Raw genomic sequence first — 23,950 nt, 5'->3', positions numbered from 1 at the left:
CCAAATAAATTTGTCATAAAAATTATAAACTTGCATTGCTGAGACTTGTGGGTTAAAGGGGATTTTAATTTGGGATGACTAACGACTTCATAAAATTTTATTGGATGTCACAGACATCATTATAAGTTTTTGAATGTCTAAGAAAGAGGATTAGACGTTTTGTGATTGTTAAAGATCAAAGAAATTTAATCAGGAATTTTTTTAATTGAATTCAATGTTATAAGACATCATATTTCATTAAAAGAAACCTCAATTATCATTTTTTCGCTCAATCATAAGTGATTTTTTATTAGAACCTTATATCTAAAAAATTAACTCTCTGGTAGCGAGAGAATTTAGCGACCATGCGCCACCTGTCGGATTTTCTTGAAACTAACAATGAAAAAAAAAAATTTATGAGCTTATTAGGACGTATAGAGCCTAATATATGATCACTCTTCATATCAGAACATCTTAAAAATTATATATGATTATACTAGACAGTTTTTTTAGATCAAAATCCTTTATATAACTTGATAAGAGTTAATAAAGTAAAAAAAGCATTATTTGATTTGAAAAGAACACTATTAAACTCTAAAAGACACGATTAGATTCCATTAGTGATCTGTAGATGTCATAGAAACATTATTAGACCATATAAGAGATTATTAGATACCACATGACTCCATAAAACATCATTAGACGTCATAACACATTAGAAGCCAGGCGTATGATACATTCTTAAGCATAAACTAAACTCCCAAGTAAAGTATTTATCTTTCTCTTTTTCTCCAGACTTTAAACTCTCTCCCGTTAAAATAGTTACTTGAAAGCTCACTACTGTTAAACAGATTTGTCATAAAAATGATAATCCCATTTACCCAAGTCCCGCCTCGAAAGAGAAACTTAATTTGAACAAGATTGTTTACCATAAAAGAAGATAATAGCAGGCTAGACACTAAAACAATTCGTTTTATTAAATAGATAATTTATTATCTAATACTCTGTCAGTGTTGTCTCATTTCCCGGCTTCTTCATCTCGCAACAATGCAGTACATGGCCACTATCATTATCATCATTATTACCATTACTGCTACTCCTATTACAATGATGATAATAATAATAACAATAATGATAATAATAACAGTGATCACCGATCACAATAACTAAGAATAACACTAGACTAACGATATAGGTGTTTCGATTTCAACATCATTATCCGACTTTCACTTACCGTGAGTAATAGACGTTCACCCACATACATACATTTGCTCCTTACATATTTTAGCATGGATATTGTCTCCGTAAGAAACATTCTATCGAGGTTATGCTTGAAGATTGGCCAAAGCCATTTGTCTGCTCCATTAGGGTACTAAACTCGGCACAAATATCAAGATGAATCCATCTTAAAGTATCTTGATGCTTTTCTGCAAAAAAGCGCCGGCAAATTCCACCGAAAAGGAGAAACAGGACAAAAGAAAACTCGGGTGTCTTTATGGCTAGATCCAAAGCCAGGCATTGTTGGAAGTAAGATCATGGATGACCTCCATCTCCAACTTGAGTCATCTCATACACAGAAGAGGCATGTGGGGTAGTGTGCTAAGGCATCCTCATTCCTCCTCTTCAGCCCGGAAGAAAATGCCTCGAGTTTGATTTGTCCCTCAAGATAGGACATGAATTCAGAATCGGTGTTGGCTTTCCGAGTGTATGTGTGTAGTTTCACATCTTGGTCAACTACGGAGGTCTTGGAGTGGTTGGTATTGGGGCTCACATACTAAAAGATACGGAAGAGAGCCGTCTGGCTGGCGGATGGTGGTTCGTTCGTTATCAGTTAGGTCTACAGCTGAAAGAGTACAAGCACACAAACGCAGTGGAACAATCGCCGCGGTGGAAACTCGACACGAGGACATCCACTAGTGCCAACGCTCGGGGCTGGTTCAATTAATACGTGTCCATTGGAACACACATCCAGCCGACCGATCCAGTCCCAGGATACGTCTGTGTAGCTCTCCACGTTTATTCCATTCTAACTCACAACATATCCAGCGCACAACACCGCTATGGGTATATAATACAGTATAGATATTCGTGGGCGCATGTTCGCCATGAAAAGGGTAGCATAACCAAGTAGCTCACGACAATAAGCAGGCAAACGTTTTATTAATTGCAATCATCTGTCAGTGTCTCTACAAACTCCCATTATATTTTTAATGTTGGGCTACCGCCGGTGCATGCCATGGAACATGAACACCGGACCCGTTCCAAGGCTGCCTTTCCATCCCAAAAGAACTCTCCACGTACATACAAATATATATATACTCGTTTGAGCACATGTGTGTGTCCTGTATAATCACCGGGCTGATATCGGGGTATTTTTTGCCAGAGCAATACTTAATTATTGATAATTAACCTTTTTTATATTCACAACTCAGTGGACCATAAATACCCGGGAATGTTATCATTATTATTGTGATTGTGATTATTATTTGTGTTGTCGTGGCTGGTATTGTGAGAGGGACATAGATCTATGTCAAATTAATAGATCTATGATCACGAGATCCGTAGTAGTGGTAACTAATGCATTTGTAATGTCCTCGACTGACAGTACATCAAAGTCCTGACTGGCAGAGAGCTGGGTTATAGACAGCTACTGGTTCTAAGCTCGATTCCCGCCGAGAGATAGAAGGGAACCATCACCCCCTAGCTCTTAATGTGTGCTATTATTACTGTGAGCTATTGACGTGCTCATACCCTTTGACTTGGCGACACATATATCCGCTGGAGTATATTACATTATAAACGAGATATTGACTACAATCGCTAGATTTATTTCTCCTGGTAGTGTGTCAATTATTGTATTATATTATAATATAATATATTAATATTGATTGTACATAAGTGGCAATTTACTTTTAGATGTTGTCTTTGAGCAATTGTTTTTTGAGCAATTGAATTTATGGGTACGGTACATTAGAGCTGGGTGAAATATCATTGTACGTCAGGAAATATTTATTGGACGTCCTTGGATATTAATTAGGTGTAATAAGAATGTTATTAAGTATCATAAGAAGCAGTGAAATATTTATTAGATGTCATTAGGAGTGATATGACACAGGATATTTATTAGACGTCATGAGATATTAAACGTCATAAGGCATGAAGAGACCTCATAGAGATCATTGAGCTTCATGGGAGCATTAGATAAGCGTAACATGAGAAAATTGTAAGGCTTGAGGCGTTATTGGAGTTTCTGATGTATGATCGGACTTCATAGGGCATCATTAGGCGCTTTATAGTCGCTGGAGATCTTTTAGATATATCATTCCATGTTTTGAGGCCTTTATTTTAGATTATTGCCCGTTTTAAGGCATTACATGTCTTCATAAGCCATTGGAAGACTTTAAGTATTTTGGAGTTCTATAAGATAGCTTTAGGACTTTTATAGCATCAAAAGATGCTTTGGATGCATTGTAAGGCTTATTGGATACTGATTAGACATTTCAAAGCATCCTACGACCATTAATTAGTCATCAAGATACGTAACTGTGCATCAAAAAACGTCATAAGAGTCAATTAGGCATCACAACACATCAACAAAATGCCTCATAACGTTAATTGGCCATCCGAGGCATCATTAGATGTCATTAGACCCTAGGAGGCGGCATAGGAGCCCCATCCAGACTCCCTAGGACATTAAAAGCCAGGTTTCACCGAAAGACGTCTCAATCATGAGCGTAAGAAATTAGAAGGAAGAGATCAGAGCCTTTGGAGGAAAAGATGCATTCCTTAATATCCCAATCTGAGTAAATATCTCGATAATACGTATGTATATAAGGGATAAATACCCGAAGAGACCTTTGTTAATTTTTTTGCGACCCTGTGACGGGTTATAAATCATAGAATCGGCATCGGCAGCAGAGGAAAGAGTGTACGGGATAATCCGTGCGTACGGTATGGTATAGTAATTCCATCGACGCTGAGAGGTCGTTGATCCATCGATGTAAGGAGTAGATCTTTTGCTGGCAGGAGTCACGGCCGATGGTTTCTCTTTCCTTTTTATACATTATCTCTTTTTATCCTTACTCGGAGGTTCGATCCTTGTCCTTCTTCTTCATCTTGTTCTTCTTGTTCCTCCGGGAGAGGAGAGCTTTCCTTGTTGTTATTGTGGAGAGCATACTCTGTTGAGATACTGTATACATATATATATATTCCATGGGCATAGAGTTCCAGAGGTAGAAGTAAAGATAGAGGTACAGAGGTGCCGCATGCGGACAAACGACCGCAAACGACCGACTCAGATATGGAGTCTCATCTGTAAGTGTTATTGGCTTAGCTAAAAATCTATCTCGGGAAAAACTAACGGATAGGTTCGACAAACTTATATGGCTATTGTTAATAATATTACCGGGTAAGGTTTATCCACCTTTTTTACAGTTTAATAACTTTTTGCTGACACACAAAAACAAACGTTTATCACGCCAGGTAAGTGTCCAACCACTTCTCAATTCCGTTTGGCTCGAGGTTGCTTCTTCATTCCTCAATCCTCATTATGATATATAATTTCTTATTTAATGAGTTGTGGTGTCTCGATGGCGGCAAAAAAAAGAAGAAACAGTGCCAGAACCGTCAGGTGCAATTCCTGGCTAAAGTGGGCCCAATAGGCGATTTAAGGCCCTTGGTAAGTGTAGTAGGGCTATATAGCAGGACTGATAATGAAGATCGGTAGGTGACCGTGAAGAAAAGGCGTAATATTATGCATCAACTCTTAGATAGGCACAATACGGGTTCAGTATCAGCGGATGGCAAAATGTAAGTAAGCAAAAGGTCGACGACCCGTTTGAGGATCAGCTCAACACCAGCACCAGCACCAGCACCACCGGGCCAGCACTCTCTCATCGTAGCGGGAAGCCTCGGGATTGCGAGGCGGAGGCTCGTAAATACCAAAGATTGCTCGCTGACACTTATATAGAATGTAGGTCGTATGGGTCGAGAACAAATATCCACTAAATCTTATGGTTACCCGAGTAAGACGCGATAATGGCGAGTGTGCCGGTGTTGTAAAAACCAGCTACGCTAAAAACTCAAACGTGGTCTACGAATTCACTCAAATAAACTAAAAACGGCAATAATAAAAAATTATATATGTACCCGAGGCATTCAGAACTGATACTTGGGTTTTTGATGGATAGAAGAGGATAAGTTACCTTGCAGATATCGATGAAAGAGTTTAACTGGAAAATTAATAATTAATTATAAAAGCGTTACTGAAAAAAAAAATATTAACCAGATTTATAATAAATACGATAGTATTTTTAAAAAATACAATTGATTATCATTGTTTTTAGATGAATATTTATTTTTTATAAGCTATTTTTCATCTCTAAAATTGTCATTTTTGAGATAGGTTGCGTCAGAAAACCATCGATATGTCGGCTGGACTTTGGGAAAAATTTTAAACGCTTAATTTGATCAAAAATTCGATTTATGGAGAAAAGATATATTGGCTACAAGATTTTGAAGAAAGAAAAAGTCGGATTGTTTATTTGAAGAGTGAAGAATGCAACAACACCAAAAATGTCTTCGAAAGTTTCGAAATCATTATTGGCGAAAATTTTATTCAATTTTGAAAGTTTAAGTGTTTTTAAGAAAGTTATTTTGACTTTCTCCGATGGCATATCTTGTTTGAAGTCGAAATTTCTTTGGCACTTTGACCTTGATCTTCGAACTTCGTAATTCTTGAAGTGAAATAAAAATTCCGAAGAAATAAAAACTCCATAAAATTTTTAACCTGTGCAAAAAGACATTTTGATGATGAAAAAAAATTTTATAAAGATTATTACTAAAAAAGTTCTACTTGATGAAGATTTCTTTAAAAATGAATTTAATAATTTTTTTCTTCGCTTTTAACGTGAAAAAAAGCGTCTGAGTGTGTAGAAGATCAGAAGATCACTAATTTAGAGTGTTTAAATATGTGGGGATTTCTGACGCGATTGACCGGTGACCGTAGCGGCTTGGCGTTAGATAAAATAAATCCTCTGATGAGAAAGAATTTTGGCAAAAACTTCACACGAATTTTTTATCCGAGCTTTCAAGCGTCTTATTTAACCGCCCGATATATTTATTTCGTTTAGATTTTATTTAGCCTTTGGGTCTTTCTCCTTGGTTATTCCTTCTATTCACGTGTTTATAGTTATGGAGTGTAAAAATAAATAAATTAGTTAGATGATTATTATTGTCGAAAATAATACAGAGAAGAGAGCGAGCGCCTCTGAAGAGACATCAAAGAAAACTACATATATCCATTCACACGTACCCTCTCGTGTGTGCAATCCATATAGGAGGACATGCAATGAGATGAGCGGAGGGCATCCAGCAACTACTTGGACAACTGAGAATTCCAATCTTGTCTTCTCCCTCAACCATTTTTCCTCAATACACGTATGCAGCATGTCTCGGTACTCCTACATGCTCAGATCTACACATATGCAGACACATATTAATAGAAGACAAGTAAGTGTCTTCCCAACTATACAGATAAGCCCAAAGCATGTGTGGAATAAGATGCCAAGACCATAATGTGCCTGAAAGCGTCTTAATAAAATCAACTTGTCATTTCGAAACCGCCTTAGCTCTCTTCTCTCTCCCTCGTTTTATTTTCGCTTGTTTTTATTGTTATTTATTTTTTTCCCCGTCGTATCGTCATCATCCACAACTCCTTTCAGTAAACCAAGAAGCCTCGGCTCCTATGCCGTGTGGTGTGCCCGCATCCACATCAGTATCAGGGCAACACACTCTTCCTTCCCGAGAAGAAACCTTAATTCATTTTCAACTCCATATCTCTTCTCATATGTATGATACCACCGCGATCTCTTGTTCAACACAACACACGCTCAAAATACCATGCCTTTCAACATCATATTCTCCCTCTTAAAATTTTTATTTATATATGTATACTCCTCGTTAAATTAGCACCACTCATCGATTCACTAATAGTAACCATATAATATAAAACGGTATTAATATTATTATTTTAAGGCTAAATTTAACGAGGCTAATGTAAATAAGATACTTTTATTAATACGGTAATTTTTATTCTTGTGGACGAAAAATGCTCAAGGTCATTCGGTCAAAGGCCTCCTCTTTTCGGTAACCTACTTGGTATGTCGGGTCTTGGGTCCTGGAGTAGAGGGGCTAGATAAGATGGCTATCTCCTGATTTTAAGAAAAAGGGTAAGGGATTATGCGGGTTAATGGATGCTGCACGCGAATTTTTGGAAATGAAACTAAATATCTGAAAATATTTTATGGCCGATGGTTCATAAGTGAACAAAGTCACGGATTTTCCTAATTTACAAATTTATTGCGAAAGAAGAAATGAAGAATGTGAAGTTGAAGGTTTGAGATATGAAATTTTTTAAATTAATTCTTCTTCTTGCATTTAACGTCTTTAAAGATAAAAAACTAATGGGATGTCTCGGTATCTTAAAAAATGAGTTAACATTAAGGCTTGAGAGCGTTAAAAATTTCAGTTATTAATCGACTGCCTTCAAGAGAATTGTCAAAATAAAATAATACAAATTCTTGGTTTTTATTTGTAGAACAGGGTGGTGATTGACCTGAAAAAACCTGGAAAACCTGGAAAACCTGGAAATGTCAGGGAATTCGAAATTTCTGGAATAGTCAGTGAAAATTTTAAAAAATAAACTAGAATGCTGTAAAAATAATAAATTATTTATATAACATTCTAAAAATCGTACTGTAGATAATGTTTAATATTAATTATTGTTATTTAATTTCTTCTTTTTTGTGATCAATAATATTAAAAAAACTAAATGTATGGATAATTAATAATAAAAAAGAAGTATAACTTCTCAATGATTGATGATAATAATAATATCAATTATATTTTATCAGAAACTGATCTTTTTTGAGTAGTTGAAAATCTGCAAAAAAGTATAACATAATTTATAGTTCCAAATTTTTACTCAATTCTGGATATTAGATATGAATTCTAGCGTACAATAGTATATTACATACCTAGGCCAGTAAAATAAGAAAAGTCTCAGATCACATGTAATTGTTGACCGAGGCGAAGCCGAGGTTGACAAACATGTGATCTGAGGCTTTCTTATTTACTGGCCAAGGTGTGTATACTATTTTTCTGCTCGACGTAGCCGAAATGTGGCAACTTTGTTTAGCGCAGCGGCCAGAAAGTTGCCACTTTCCGGCCGGAGGGCAGAAAAAATTATTTTTAAAATAATTTTCAACTATAACGAATATTTGAATAACCATTATTTTTTTGTAGGTTCTGGAATTTTAGTTTTGGTCAGGGAAAAGTCAGGGAATTTTGGAATTAGTGTTCAGTCGTCACCCTGTAGAATTTTTTGTAATTATTCTTATGCAGAGAATTTTTCCAGGTTATTTTACCGCCCGGTTAATTTCTCCCGGTAATATAACCGAGTTAGTAATTTTTACCCAGTATCCACAAAAACAAAGTTACAAACAGAAAAGAAAGAGCATTCGAGCACAAAAGGGCATCGCTCTTGGAGCATTTGGTTTTAAAACCGCTAAAAGACGGGCTGCGCTTAGACTGGTGCAAGGTAGAAGAGACACGTCCAGGTATTCATCTCATTCACGTGGTCTTAAGTTCTGATCAGATAACGCATGTACACTCTGGCTTCTAAACACTATCTAAGATATCTCTCAGTTTTACTTCTTACTGCCCTTCTCCGCCATATTCTAAATCAAAGCTTCTATAAAAAGCCCAAGTTCTGTAATAATAATAACAAAAAAACGTGAAATCCAAAAATCTCGATTCACAAAGGATGAATTTGTTTGTAAGTAAATTATATAAAAGATAAATTGGTTCTATAATCCGTGTATAATTTTGTAGAAGTCGAGGCTGGGTCAGGTTGAAGCCAATCATCTGTACAATAATGTCTGTACGATCTGTCAAGATAATTTTGAAAACGATCACTCGGATAAATACATTAATACCTGTCGAATTGGTATAATATATAATGTACAATATATAAATTTATCGTTTAGGTGTTGCGGGTGAGACCTGACTGGTCCGACACCTTACGATGTTATTTCCCCTTTCCCACCGGGGTATCCCTAATGCATATTATATACCATATGAAATGATATGATGTCTTCTATCTTCCATACTTGGATCTTGAGGATCGAGGAATACACTGCCGGCATTTAACGCCAAAGGTGTAATGATTCTTCTTACTTCTCTATCTCCATCTCCGAATACTGAATGCTCAGGCGTATATGGAAGATGGTAAATGGTATGGATGTGTATGGACAGGTACATAACGGGATAGATGTATGTGGTGAGAAATTATTTAACTTATACATTACAATACATAACAGACATGCTGATTGGCGCCTACGTTATAACCGCAGATGGACTGATGGGCCTCAACCAGGTGATGAAACCATTGCTAATGAACCCGATTGTTCGTACGATGAATCGAATCGTTAATGAATTATGACAATATATATAGATATTTATGGGTGGATGTATGTCAGATGTCGATGCTGATAAGAAAAATTCTTTATTATTTTTAATATTTTTACGCCCACGAGCTGATAGAGGAATTTGTTAATATTTATTAATATTAATATATTGTTTTTTTTATCGTCAGATTTTTTAATTAATATTTTTTTCAGTTGATCTATATTATTAAGAGAATATTCACCGATAGTCAATTTATTATTATAAGTATTTAGGCGGAATTCAAAAATGCTCTATCTCTAGATACATAATTAAGAAATTACCTTGTATCTCGTGAATTATTGACATTTTTAATGATATAAGCTCATCCCGACATTACACTCATCAAGACCTTTCATTTGAGTACCCACATCAATTTTTCATATATTTTATATATTTATATATATGTATATATCAAAAATATATCAAAAATGCAAGTAGGTACTCAAATGAAAGCTTTCGGTATGTGTAACATCAGGATGAGCTTATATCTTTAAAATTTTCAATAGTTAAGAAAGTAGAGTGCAATTTAACAAAATTAAGAAATAACCTTGTATCTTGAAAACGATTGACATTTTTAAAGATATAAGCTCATCCCGACATTACACTCATCAAGACCTTTCATTTGAGTACCCACATCAATTTTTCATATATTTTATATATTTATATATATGTATATATAAAAAATATATCAAAAATGCAAGTAAGTACTCAAATGAAAGCTCTCGATATGTGTAACATCAGGATGAGCTTATATCTTTAAAATTGTCAATAGTTAATAAAGTACAGTGCAATTTAACATAATTAAGAAATTACCTTTTATCTTGTGAAATATTGAGATTTTTAAAGATATAAGCTCATCCCGACATTACACTCATCGAGTCCTTTCATTTGAGTACCCACATCAATTTTTCATATATTTTATATATTTATATATATGTATATATCAAAATTATATCAAAAATGCAAGTAGGTACTCAAATGAAAGCTCTTGACGAGTGTAACATTGAGATGAGCTTATATCTTTAAAAACGTTAATATTTAAGAAAGTACAGTGCAATTTAACAAAAGTCAATATTTAACACAGCAAACTTTTTACTGCAAAGTTGCTAGTAAATATTTAAATATAATTAAATAAATTAATTTGTTTAAAGAAAATTATGTAAAAAATTATTCATTCACCGCTAAAAAAAATAAAACTATTAATAAATATTATTTCTGAAGAATATTTATTAAAAACTAAAAGCTCATACTTAATAAATCAATAAATAATTTATAAATAAAGGAATGTAATTGAAACTTTTATGAAAAATTTCCATCAATATTTTCAATAAAAAAAAAAAAATAAATATTAACCACAAGGATTAAAAAACCACAAATTCCTCTCTGAAATCTAAAAAAAATTCTCCCAATTAATTATCCCCGATAATTAAATTCCACCTCACATGATTACAGCATAAATAAACTCTTAATAAAAAGTAAAATTAATTAAACCATATACAACTATAAATTAAAATAAACTAAAGTAAAATATATACATATATATATATAAAATGAGGTACTAAAAGCGTAGCAATACATTAACATATCTGGTGATTCGCATTTATTACTCAATAATACGGTCCTTGTGCACGTACTATTGACACGCACGCATATGTGTCAAAAGCGTTATTAACGCTCACTAGGCTCTGGAGCGTAGAAATCCTTTGGCTGGATGATATCGCTCCCATTTGAATCCACTTTACAAAGATTACTCACACTCTTACGAGCTCCTCCAGCAGCGCTCTGCTCTACTCTGCACGGCGACAATGATGATTAAAACTCCAATTGAACCGCTCAAAGCATCGCATAATTATCCGGCCCTCTACTCGGCACATATCAGCATATCGCCTCTTATACATTTATAAATACATCCACGTATGCATGCCCGCCTTCGTCTTATCCTCGTACGCACATAATTTTAATAATAATAATTAATTACAGTCAACATCTCGTTACACCTTGTGGCTCATACCGTACCTTCCGTAGCATTATGCATTACGTCGGATATTATATCATCCGATGCATTGACCGGGGAATTTATTTATATGTTATTGCTTCTTTATTCTCGTGAGTTATGTAATAATTTTTAGTAAATTTTATTTCATAAAAATCTAACTATTGTATTTGTTCTCATGACGTAAATTTTTAAAAATTTTGCTTTATTTCGACTTAACTCGACGAGCTGAGTCAGAAAATACATACACAGAAAATAAAATTACTTGAATCAAGTAATTAATTTTGAAGTTCATTTTCTTAATTTGAGTAGAAAAATTCTTAAATTAAGAAATTTTTGGTAATTATTTACAAGTGAGGTCTCCGGCCTATTTTTGACCATATCTAGGTGAAAAATTAACATTTTTTAATTTTTTTTTTTTATTCTGGTTGTTTCTACGGCGCATTTATAATAATAAATATCGTGAAAGGAAAAAAAGAAGATTTCGATAGCTTTTTTGCCTTCAAAAGTTGGAAAAAATTTTGGCTCTTATGTTTTTGGATAAAATTTCTATTTTATCTTTTTTTGATGTTTTTGATGTATTTTTTTTTTTTTTTAAAGTACATAAAAAAACGAAGAATTAAAAAGAAAAAATGTTGAATATTTATAAATTTTTTTGAAAATTTGTTAAAATTATGATAATCAACTTTTTTGTTTTTAATAGTTCATTTTTTTATGTATTTTTCAAAAAAAAAAATATATCAATAAAATTTCGTTCAAAAAAATAAAAATGAAAATCGTTGATCCCACTTGTAAATATTTACCAAATTTTTCTTGGTTTAAGTAAATTTTACTAGATTCAAAAATTTTTCGTCTTAATTCAAGACAATTAAACTTTTCAAAATTATTTTCTTGGTTCAAGAATTTTTCATTTGATTCAAGTTAATTTTTTTTCTGCCTATGATGAAACTAGTGAAACTCAAAATACCTATTTTATAGATCTATACGAAGGTTAAGTTCAAATATGACCTCAATTGGTCAATTAATTTAGAAATGGCAGCATTGTAAAATTTTGAAAACTTCAAAATTTCTCACTACTTCTCCTTCAAATAACTTTTGAACGCATCAAGATATTCAATTTCTGTAAAATGGATCTGAAAGTTGAGAAATTAAGCTTCAATTTACATTTTTTCTAAAAAAATATCCATCTCAGGATCACTTTTAATAAAATTTCACTCTTGCAGTCGTTTTGTCCACAAAAATGAAATCTTCTTGGATTTCGAATGTCGAATGGCCGTATCTTGTTCTTATTTTTCTCGAGCAGTATCTTGAGGCTATTTAGTTTTCATGAATATTGGACATTAAATAATAATTACGGTCTCCTTCACACTGTACTCTCTTTTATCATATCAGGCACTTGACCTCATGAAAAGAATACTTCTGTACACATACTTAATACTTAATACGTTGCTTAATACGTAAGCGTAATATGTAAGCGTTGCACCACCCAAAAATAATAATGTTGATGATAATAATACATATATAAGATGTAAGATAGTTATAATACATATGAAACTACTCATCTTAAATGGAAAGTGGTAAATATCTCGTAAAAATACTTACTAACACGACATTCATACTTGTTCACCTTTTTCTCACTAATTTACCCTGAACGAGCACTTTGCAAGTGTTAAATAATTACTGGCGAATACTTGAAGAAAACCTGTTTTACCGCACGCGGCCATATTAGCATAAATGATCGAAATGATCAATGAGCGTGTTTACAACTATACTCACGATATGTATATGTATATATGTGTATTACTCGGTTATATATAATATTCCTTCTCAACATTTATGGTCCCACATGTGTGAGGTTTATCTAGTCTACGACATATTCACTGGTTCTTTTCGTCGTAAACTTGCACTGATTCATAATTCACCGATTTAAATATATAATTAGTGTGCTAAATATTTTTTATATTTAATCTATTAAATTTATTTAAATGGCTCCGTTCTCAAAAGATCCCAGATCGGTATAAATAACCATAATAATAGATAACGGTGACTATTTGTCATTCGGCAGAACGAATTAAGGTCAAGTCGAAAATGGTCCGCAAAATTAATGAAAAAATAAATGCGAGGCCAAATGAACGGTTTGTTTCTTGGAAATAAATAATAAATAATTTTTTTTTGGGAAGGCTGCTGGGTATTGAACAGTTATTGCGAGTAAAATTGAAAATTTTTCTATTTTTATCCGGATTATTTTTGGTAAAAGTTTCAAATAATTGATAAATATCATATCAAATTGTAATTGAGCTAGATTTTATTAAAGTGATTTTATTAGCTTGACCTGTATCTATGTAACGGAATCTTTCGACGTTATTTTCGCAGATTTTAAGGCGTATGATTTATTTTAAAATTCGCGGATGTATTAAAGAGGGCAATATAATAATTTTATTTTTTACTGAAGAAAATTTAATAAGTTCAGGAGAAAAAATTATTTTTTAAAGTTAAAAAAAAATTGTTTAATTGCAAACGTTGAAAATTATTTTAAACTTTTAATTAAATTTTTTTTAGCTATAATTTCTTCAATAAAAATAACTAGCAACTATGTGACTGCCGTGACTTGTGAATTAAAAAAAAATTAAAATTTTGCTTTATTAAATAATGACTTTTGTTAAATTGCACTGTACTTTCTTAAATATTAACGTTTTTAAAGATATAAGCTCATCCCGATGATACACTCGTCAAGAGCTTTCATTTGAGTACCCACATGCATTTTTGATATATTTTTCATGTATGCATATATATAATATATATAAATATATGAAAAATTGATGTGGGTACTCAAATGAAAGGTCTCGATGAGTGTAACATCGGGATGAACTTATATCTTTAAAAATGTCAAAAGTTCTTAAGAAAATACAATGCAACTTAACATAATTAAGAACCGACCTTGTATCTTGAGAATTATTGACATTTTTGAATATATAAGCTCATTCCGATGTTACACTCATCAAGACCTTTCATTTGAGTACCTACATGTATTTTTCATATATTTATATATATTACATATATGTATATATGAAAAATATATGAAAATGCATGTGGGTACTCAAATGAAAGCTCTTGATGAGTGTAACATCACACAGAAAAAATTTCTTGACTGGAGAATAAAATTCTTGGCTCAAGTAAATTTTCGGGTGCCCGAAGGAAGACCGAAGTTGTCTTGGCCGAAGTAAAAATTTTTCTTGAAATTCTATTCTTGGTGGAAGTAATTTTTCTTAATTCAAATTATCATAAATACTTGATACAATCAATTTTTATATTGGATCAAGATTTTTAGATACTTCAGGGAAGTAGCGCCACCTACTTCAGTTGAAAAAAAAATTTTCTCACCTTGAGAAAATTTTTCTCTTGAATATTTGATACCCATTTTAGATTATTTTAGCACGCAATTATACATATTGAATGAAAGAAAATAGTTCAATATTATTTGATCTTCCCATTTGACATGTTTGTCAATAAAAAATATTAATGAAAATTTATTATCGAGATATTTAATTTTTTTGGAGCAAGAGAAAATTTTCTCAAGACAAGAAAATTTACTTCTGTCAAGAACTTAATTTTTGGAGCAAGAGAAAAATTTTTTCAAAACAAGAAAATTTTTCTTGATTTAAATAAATTGTCTTGGATCAAGATACGTATTTCTTGAAGCAAGAGAATTAATTTTGTTGGGATAAGTGAAATTTCTTGTGTCAAAAAAATTTTTTTCGCCCAAGAAAATAATTAGCAAGAAAATATTTTCTTGGTTCAAGTGAACCATTCTTTCTGTGCAGGAAGAGCTTATATCATTAAAAATGTCAATATTTCACAAGATAAAAGGTAATTTCTTAATTATGTTAACTAAATTCCACTAAAAAAACCGATTTTATCATATGACTATCCTGGAAACGAAATTTTTCTTATTCTCTTAATAATATAGATTTTTTTTTACAAAAATTCATTAAATTAATTAAAACTAATCTTGTCAAAAATTTGACTTTCTAAAAACAACTTTTTTTGTAAATTTCTTCTTGATTTAAAACTTCATAAAAATAATTTTATACATTTTAGTTTACCAAAAATTCTCCAATAAATTTCCGTAGATTGACACGTTATTACTGTAAGACTAGAATAAAATAAAACTTCTAAGAAAACAAAACCCAGTGGGTAATAAATATTAAAAAATATATCGATGTGTGTAAATAATAACTAAAATAAATAAAATCTGATTCCGATGGGGATTATTTCGATGATCGGGTCAATAGCACCGTGATACTTTGTTTTTATTGTTTCTTGCTCGTTTTACCACTTGATTAAAAATGGCATAATGAAAGAATGACTACTGAGAATGTGCAAGTATTAGTGTGTGTGCGGATAGAAGGTGTGTGGAGGTGAACCGAGGCAAAGACAGTGAAGAGGAAAGAGGAAGGAAGAGCAAAGAATGAGAATGAGAATGAGGTAAATGAAAAAGATGCAAGAGGAACGATAAGCCAGGGTTTCTGCCGGCTAAGAGGACGATGATGAGTACTTCTAAACCGATACCAAGTGAGTTTGGTTTTTCAAGAGCGATCAATCACTCAATTCGTGTAAAAAGAACGACGGTACAAGGGACACGGTGTCCTCTGTCCTCTGGTCCCTATCTCCAGACTAAAACGCGACTCGTGTGTATCCTATAGGACACACCAAAAGAGTTTAAGACTTATTGAGCAGCCTCAGCCATTGACGAGTTATTTTCTTGAATATACTCACGAGTTTTTGAAAAAATTAACCAGGGTAATTTTTAATTATTCCTCGGAAACAATATTTTATTATTTATCCAGCTCGAGAGCAAACATCCTTCTCAAATATTATTTTTGAGACGTTATTATTTTTTAAAGTTCAAGAAGACGCACTTGACTTTGATCCCCTGCAAAAATTGGTTACCCCAAAAAATAATACCGGGACGTACAATATTGAGGGCTTGGATGTTTAGATAGAGGATTTTATTAGCTCGGGACCTTCAAAGCCGCAGGATTAAATGTTTCTCTGACGATACGACAGTCAATACAAAAAGGCGGAACGTGGATGTCGATGAGCAAGAAAACGGTTGTAGAAATAAAACCAACTTTCTTGTCAACTTTATTTTTATTAAGACCCGGGTTTTTCGCCCCCGTAAGTCTGTAATGCTCTTACGGGTTAAGCATTCTTGCCCGTTACTCTCAAGTACTCATGCTGGTGCATCCACGACAGCGCATCTCGCTAAATGTGTCTCGCTTTTATTATCATTTTTATTATTTTAGTTTTTAGTTTCTTTATCCTTTACTTATCCTTGTATTACCATTACTGTTATCTCGAGGTTTGTAATCGAAGCAAAAACTATTTAGGTATTTAATGTCTAAGTCCCGATTTGCTGATTGGCCCCATAACCTGAAGGAATTTTATCTTCTTTGTTTCAACAATCAAGAATAAATTTATTTATTAATTTTTGATACTTAAATTCATTTTTGAAATTATAATAAGTATTTTTTGGTAAAAAAATATATTTATTAAAAGTTAATTTTTTTTTAACACTATTTCTTACTAAATATTGAATAAAAAATTTTATTAATTAAATTTTGAATTTTTTTTCACTTTTAATTTAGCAAAATAATGTTTAAATTAAATAAATTTTTGGTCATTTAATTATCTATTTTTTTTCCTAAAAAAAAATTAATTTTTTTCTAAAAAATTGAATTAATTTTTGCACTAATAGAAAAATATATTAACTTTTGATTAATTAATTTATTTCAATAAGTATGAGCAAATTTTTAATTATTAATAAATCATCTGACGTAAAAAAATTATTAATTAAAAATTTACAAAGCTTATTAATTAAGTATTACCAAATTCTTCTATCACTTTGCGAATTCTAACGTAGAAAAAAAAGTGAATGCTCGTGACTCTGATATATATTATAAAAAATAGTGTACCGTCATCGAGATTATTCTTTGTACATATTACCCACTGTATCCCGGTATTGATTAGAATGACTTGTATAGGCCCTTTAAGAGATAAACTCATGATATGGTTCTTTTATCTCGGTCCTTTTCTTCCAGTAGAGCTCAATACAACTCCATAAAAGCCTTTAGACTCGACTTGATTGAGTTTCGATGGGTGTGGCGTATACTTCAAACGCCTTCACATTAATTATAGTGTAGAAGGTGATTTGTTCTTACGATCGATGCTAAAGTATATGAGAAACTACCTGTACATATGTAGTATACATTATACATACCGAGGAATGCATATATTTTTAATTTTTAAAAATACTTTTTAAGAATCAAACCCTACTTCTTAAATCATTTTTTATTAATCTTTAAAAATCGATTACTCGATAACCGTTTCATAATATTGGATGTGTATATATATCAAAGACGGAATAAACCCTAATAAATCAGAGTTCGCGATAACTTGTTGATTTATATTAACATTTACTTACGCATATAATTAACAACTGCAAAAAAAGGTATTTCTCAATCATCACATCTTTGAATTATTTTGTTTAAAAGGGCCGGTAATTAATGGCTAAGGTGTACCGTATACTACGAAATATCCTTCGCAAGAGATAACGGTCCCGAGGATCAAGCTTATGCATACTGCCATAACTTTACACTACGGGCGAACTTTGCAAATAATCGTGCTTTGAAAAATAATTAAGTGACTCACCAGCTGATAAAGTTTCTGCACTAGTCAAAGATCCAACTGGATGATGCTCGAGCTTGAGGTTTCAAACTATTCGCCTCCGGCTTGATGCTTAACATGAGAAATCTATCGTTTTATTCAAGAAGCTGAAATATAGAAATTAAAAATCAATAATTAATCATTTTTTTAACAGAAAATAAATAATTTTATTTATTTAATTATATTCATATGATAAAATCGGTTTTTTTTTAGTGAAATTTAGTGTCTTGACTTGGATTTGTGCCTTTTCAAGATTTCATATCATTCTCACCAATAGTCAATTTATTATGATAAGTATTTAGGCTGCATTCAAAAATGCTCTATCTCTAGATACATAATTAGGAAATGACCTTGTATCTTGTGAAATATTGACATTTTTAAAGATATAAGCTCATCTCGATGTTACACTTATCAAGACCTTTCATTTGAGTACCCACATCAATTTTTCATATATTTATATATATTATATATATGTATATATGAAAAATATATAAAAGTGCATGTGGGTACTTAAATGAAAGCTCTTGATGAGTGTAATATCGGGATGAGCTTATATCTTTAAAAATGTTAATATTTAAGAAAATACAGTGCAATTTAACATAATTAAGAAACGACCTTGTATCTTGTGAAATATTGACATTTTTAAAGATATATGCTCATCCTGATGTTACACTCATCAAGACCTTTCATTTGAGTACCCACATCAATTTTTCATATATTTATATATATTATATATATGTATATATGAAAAATATATAAAAGTGCATGTGGGTACTTAAATGAAAGCTCTTGATGAGTGTAACATCGGGATGAGCTTATATCTTTAAAAATGTCATTATTTAAGAAAGTACTGTGCAATTTAACAAAAAAATTATAAAAACTAATTAAAAGTATAAAATTAAAAAAAAATTTTCATAATTTTTTCAACCAATACATAAAAAAAATTTTGTTTGAATTAATTAATTTTTTAAATAAAATATCTGCTGATTTAAGTATGATTAGAAACAATATTACTTTGTAAAATTAAAAATGTTAATGGAAAATGCATTAATAATTTTTTATGGTCTTGCGGGTAAAAATACATTAAAAAAAAGGGTAATACATGATTAACTCGGTCGAGAATTGCCAAACTGAGGATACAATATTTTTAATTAATCTTTTAAAATCGATTACCGGATAGTAATAAGAATTCTCGTTTCATAACACAACATGGAATGAACTTAATAAATCAGAGTTTGCGATAAGTTGTTGATTTATATTAATATATATATATGTGTACGCATATAATTACGGTGAACAATAAAAAAGGAATTTCTCAATCATGACATCTGAAAATAATTTAAAAGGGCAGTTAATTAATGGTGACTTGGTAATGGGTAATCGGGAATGATTGGTAAAAAACGGTAGTACATATATACGATGACAGATATCCAGAGATAGTATAGTGCAAAGTCAATAAGACGTATGTGTAATGTCTCCTGACACAGCGTAAGATGGAGAATGATACTGGCAAGTGTAAGTCTAAGATATCTACTTTAACAGGCACTTGTAGCCAGTAACTGCGTAGTAAATGCTCACATTTTCGACGTTAAACACCACACGATTTAATTACAGAGTGGATATATATCTTGACTGAAGCAACTAAGCAATATAATGCTGTACTTAATGCTGTAGCAGCCAAGGGATAGGAGCGAGTAGAGAAGAGGGAAACAGCATCAGCAGTGCGTTCAGTATAGTAGGTTGTATTGGAAATCCGCGGACGGGACGGAAGCTAAAGCTGAAGCCTGGGACTGAATACACATATCCTAGGAGGATTGCTGGTGTATATATGTGCAGCAGATTCTCAGCGCGATAATCGTGTGATGGCGCGATAGCATCGGGTTTACGATTGATACAATCGACAGCCGCGACAACAACGTCCCGCTGGGGATGTATTCAAAGAGTATAGACATCGTCGCAACACCCTCACTTCCAATGCTAGCGTAACGACGAGTTATCCGGTAATTAGCGAAAGAGTCGGCGAGTACGACTACCGACAACCTGTCGATTAGATTGGATTATTCGACAAAGGTATCGTGAAATCATTAGAGCAGATCGCTGAGTAGTACAGAGCTACCAGAGAACTGATGATGCTGCTACTGCTGATGCTACTAATGTACCTACTATACTACGGATCGATTATTCCTCTGATCGCAATAAAAGACACTATACTACAAACATCATCCTTATTATCTCCTCTTCATCTTTTATTGGTACACACTTTAAAACTTATTCTCCTGCAATTATATTTACGATCGAGCTATGTATAACTGCTTATTAGCTGGATAAAAAGTCGGAGCGCAATAAATACCGACTCTCGTTTTCTAGTGCGAGAAAAATACTACAGTGTAATCATTTTTTTTATCCAGGTATCAGCTCGCTGAAATTGCCAGTCAATCCTAAAAAATAGCTGGTATAATTAACACTTTAGTATTAAATCGAAATGTTTCGAAACTGCTGGCTGATATTTTTAATACTTGTGAGAAAAATAATTTTTTTTTTTTTTTTAATTAATTAACTTGAGAATATCTGTAAAAAAAAGGTCATTCAGCATCTGAAATGGGAGTAAATTTCATTTTATTACTTACTAGTAACTTTGCAGTCACTATGTGACTGCCGTGATTTGTGGTCTAAAAATAAAGAACATTTTGCTTTATTAAATAATGACTTTTGTTAAATTGCACTGTACTTTTTTAACTCTTGACATTTTTAAAGATGTAAGCTCACCCCGACATTATACTCATCAAGAGCTTTTATTTGAGTACCCACATGCATTTTTGATATATTTTTCATATATACATATATATATATATATATATATATATATAAATATATGAAAAAATTGATGTGGGTACTCAAATGAAAGGTCTCGGTGAATGTAATGTCGGAGTGAGCTTATATCTTTAAAAATGTTAATAGTTCTCAAGATACAGTATAGACCGGATAGCTCAAATGCTAGAGTAGCCGACATGTCTTCGGAAGGTTCTGGGTTCGAATCCCAGTCCGAGCTATCTAATAATTTTTTCTCGCATATTCTATGAACTCACATTAAAATGATCCTCTCCACATTCCTTTCTCAATCCTTTCCTACCAATATCCTGTTACGTGAACGTGGAACACTTCACGTAATAATTACCGTAACTCCCATTCTTTCCCGCTTCACAGCATTATTTATATTTATAAACAGCGTCGTTTCTTGATTATGTTAAATTGCACTGTACTTTCTTAACTATTGACATTTTTAAAGATATAAGCTCATTCCGATGTTTCACTCATCAAGAGCTTTCATTTGAGTACCCACATGCATTTTTGATATATTTTTTGTATATACATATAATATATATAAATATATGAAAAATTGATGTGGGTACTCAAATGAAAAGTCTCGATGAGTATAATGTCGGGGTGAGCTTATATCTTTAAAAATGTCCATAGTTCTCAAGATACTGGATCATTTCTTAATTATGTATCTAGAGATAGAGCATTTTCGAATTCAGCCTAAATACTTATCAACATAAATTGACTAAAGGTGAGAATGATATGTAGCTTTGAAAAGGCACAAATTCAAGTCAAAACCTTTGCAATGACACAAAAAATTTTTCTTATTCTCTTAATAATATAAATTAATCAAAATTATAATTAGATTTTAACGTATGATGTGTGGACAAGACGACTACTAGAGTAAAAATGATCCTAAAATGGATATTTTTTGCTTAAAAAAAATATGTAAGTATGTAAATTGAAGCTTAATTTCTCAGCTTTCAAATACACTTTACAAAAATCAAATATCTCAACGCGTTCAAAAGTTATTTAAATGAGAAGTAGTGAGAGTATGAAATTTTCAAAATTAAAAAATGCTGTAATTTCTAAAGTAATTGTTTGATTGAGTTCATATCGACGTTCTAATTAGCAAATTGTCTAACTCCATTTCAGAGAATCATCCATTTTTATGATAAAATAATTAGTTAAAAATTTATTATCACTTTAAAAAACCATTTACTATTTATTAGAGGTATAAATATTTCGGTTTGGATCGTTCAAATAATTTATAATTGAACTATTGTTACCTCAAAATGTTAAAAAATCACCCTCTAAAAAATAAGGAGTTAGACCAATTGCTAATTAGACCGTCGATATTTGAACTTGATCTTCGTAATTTTCTATAAAATAAGTAGAATTTTATTAGAATCCCTTGAGAGTTGTTGACGATATCGTCATGAGGAGAAAAACAATAGTTAGATTTTTATAAAATCTACTAAAAATATAAAAAAATATTAAAAAAAAAAAAAAGCATTGTTTAAAATGTAAAAAGAATAAAGAAAGTATCAAATATTAAAAATCTCATCCTCGTAAATGTTGTCGCCTTACAATAAGTAACCCCTTTTTGTTTGACAGGGATCGCTAAAACTGATAAGGATTCAATGGATCCTTTTTCAGATGATGAATTTTCTTTTCATCGGGCGTGTGACACAAGACGCCTTGTGTTAATAATAAACCACCAGCTTGATAGTTTATTTATTGTTTCAGACCATCACTTATTATCCTTAATCTCCGAGCACATAATATATAAAAATAATACTCGGAGTAAAAACGTTGGTGCATCAAATATAATAAGTCATATCTTCATTCCGCTTAAGATAATCCCTCTCGTCGTCGAGTCGTTTTATGACAAATTCAAAGACGTTTTTAAGAATAATTAATCCGAGCTCAATGCTATAATTTATTCTTTATATTTTCGTCATTCGCTTATCTTTTTATTTTAACTTTTCTTTTTAAACATTAAACCCTCCTCATACTTATCATTATTATTTTGTCTTATTATGTCATTATAAAAACGTCTTGGTTTTATTTTTTTTTCTTTTTTCAGCTTTCGACTTTAAATAAAAATCCACCAGCATCTATACATATATACATACACAATATATAATATAATGTGAATGAACTACTATAAAAGTCCCTCTCATAATTTAAACAAAGCCGCTTCATCCTCATCATACACAATCCGTTTTTCAGCATTTCATTATTCGCAAAGTATCAACGATCCTTTAAAATTTAAATACATTATTATATTAAAATTTTTTATATTTATAAATAATAATAATACTTAAAACTTTTACCCACTCTTAAGTCTTATATACTTTAATACTTAACTTGTACTTATAAGTATACGTACTGTGAGATCAAGTCAATTACATTATGCATATGACTAGGCATCATCGTGTCAGGCAATACGAGAAGCAAAAGCAATCGCTCCTCACTCTGTTCATATATATACATTGCCATTGCTACATTAACTACCTCTGTATCTAGTTGTACATATACGTAATGTAATAACTAATAATGTGTATCTACAGGTGCATAAAAGTTAATATACACACACATAAATTTACCAATACACCCAGCTAAGCCCATTTTTTCTCGCCGGCTTATTCCATGACTTTAAGTATTTCAATTCATACACTCTCAAAGAAACTCAAGCTTTCTTCATTATATCATCCTCATAATAGACGTATCGTATCATAATTTTCTTGCGTTTATTACAATTTTAAATAAAAAAATCCGCAAATCTTTTTGGAATTTTAATAAATCAATTTGTTTGGCTGTTGGCTCGCGGCTCAATCATTATAAATTTCTTCATATGTTTCTATTTCAATTATTCCGATGTTAATGCAGAAAATTTCCTCCAGCTAATAAAACAAAATTAAA

The 23,950-nt window shown here is 31.8% G+C and overlaps 1 protein-coding gene and 1 long non-coding RNA gene across 2 annotated transcripts in view; one reads left to right on the top strand and one right to left on the bottom strand.

The window, feature by feature from the left end:
* LOC123259546 (ephrin-B2) overlaps positions 1–23,950 on the top strand; it is a 355,672-nt gene that overhangs the window by 287,581 nt on the left and 44,141 nt on the right. The window lies entirely within an intron of this gene.
* Positions 1–23,950, bottom strand: part of LOC123259562 — a 246,629-nt gene that overhangs the window by 203,888 nt on the left and 18,791 nt on the right. Inside the window, exon 5 of the long non-coding RNA XR_006508266.1 lies at positions 18,191–18,312. This is a non-coding gene — a long non-coding RNA (uncharacterized LOC123259562). The remainder of the gene's footprint in view (positions 1–18,190; positions 18,313–23,950) is intronic.

Source organism: Cotesia glomerata, linkage group LG2, assembly GCF_020080835.1.
Source record: "Cotesia glomerata isolate CgM1 linkage group LG2, MPM_Cglom_v2.3, whole genome shotgun sequence".
Lineage (NCBI taxonomy): Eukaryota > Metazoa > Arthropoda > Insecta > Hymenoptera > Braconidae > Cotesia > Cotesia glomerata.
Note: the sequence above shows the minus strand (reverse complement) of the source record. Positions and strands in the feature narration are given on the sequence as shown.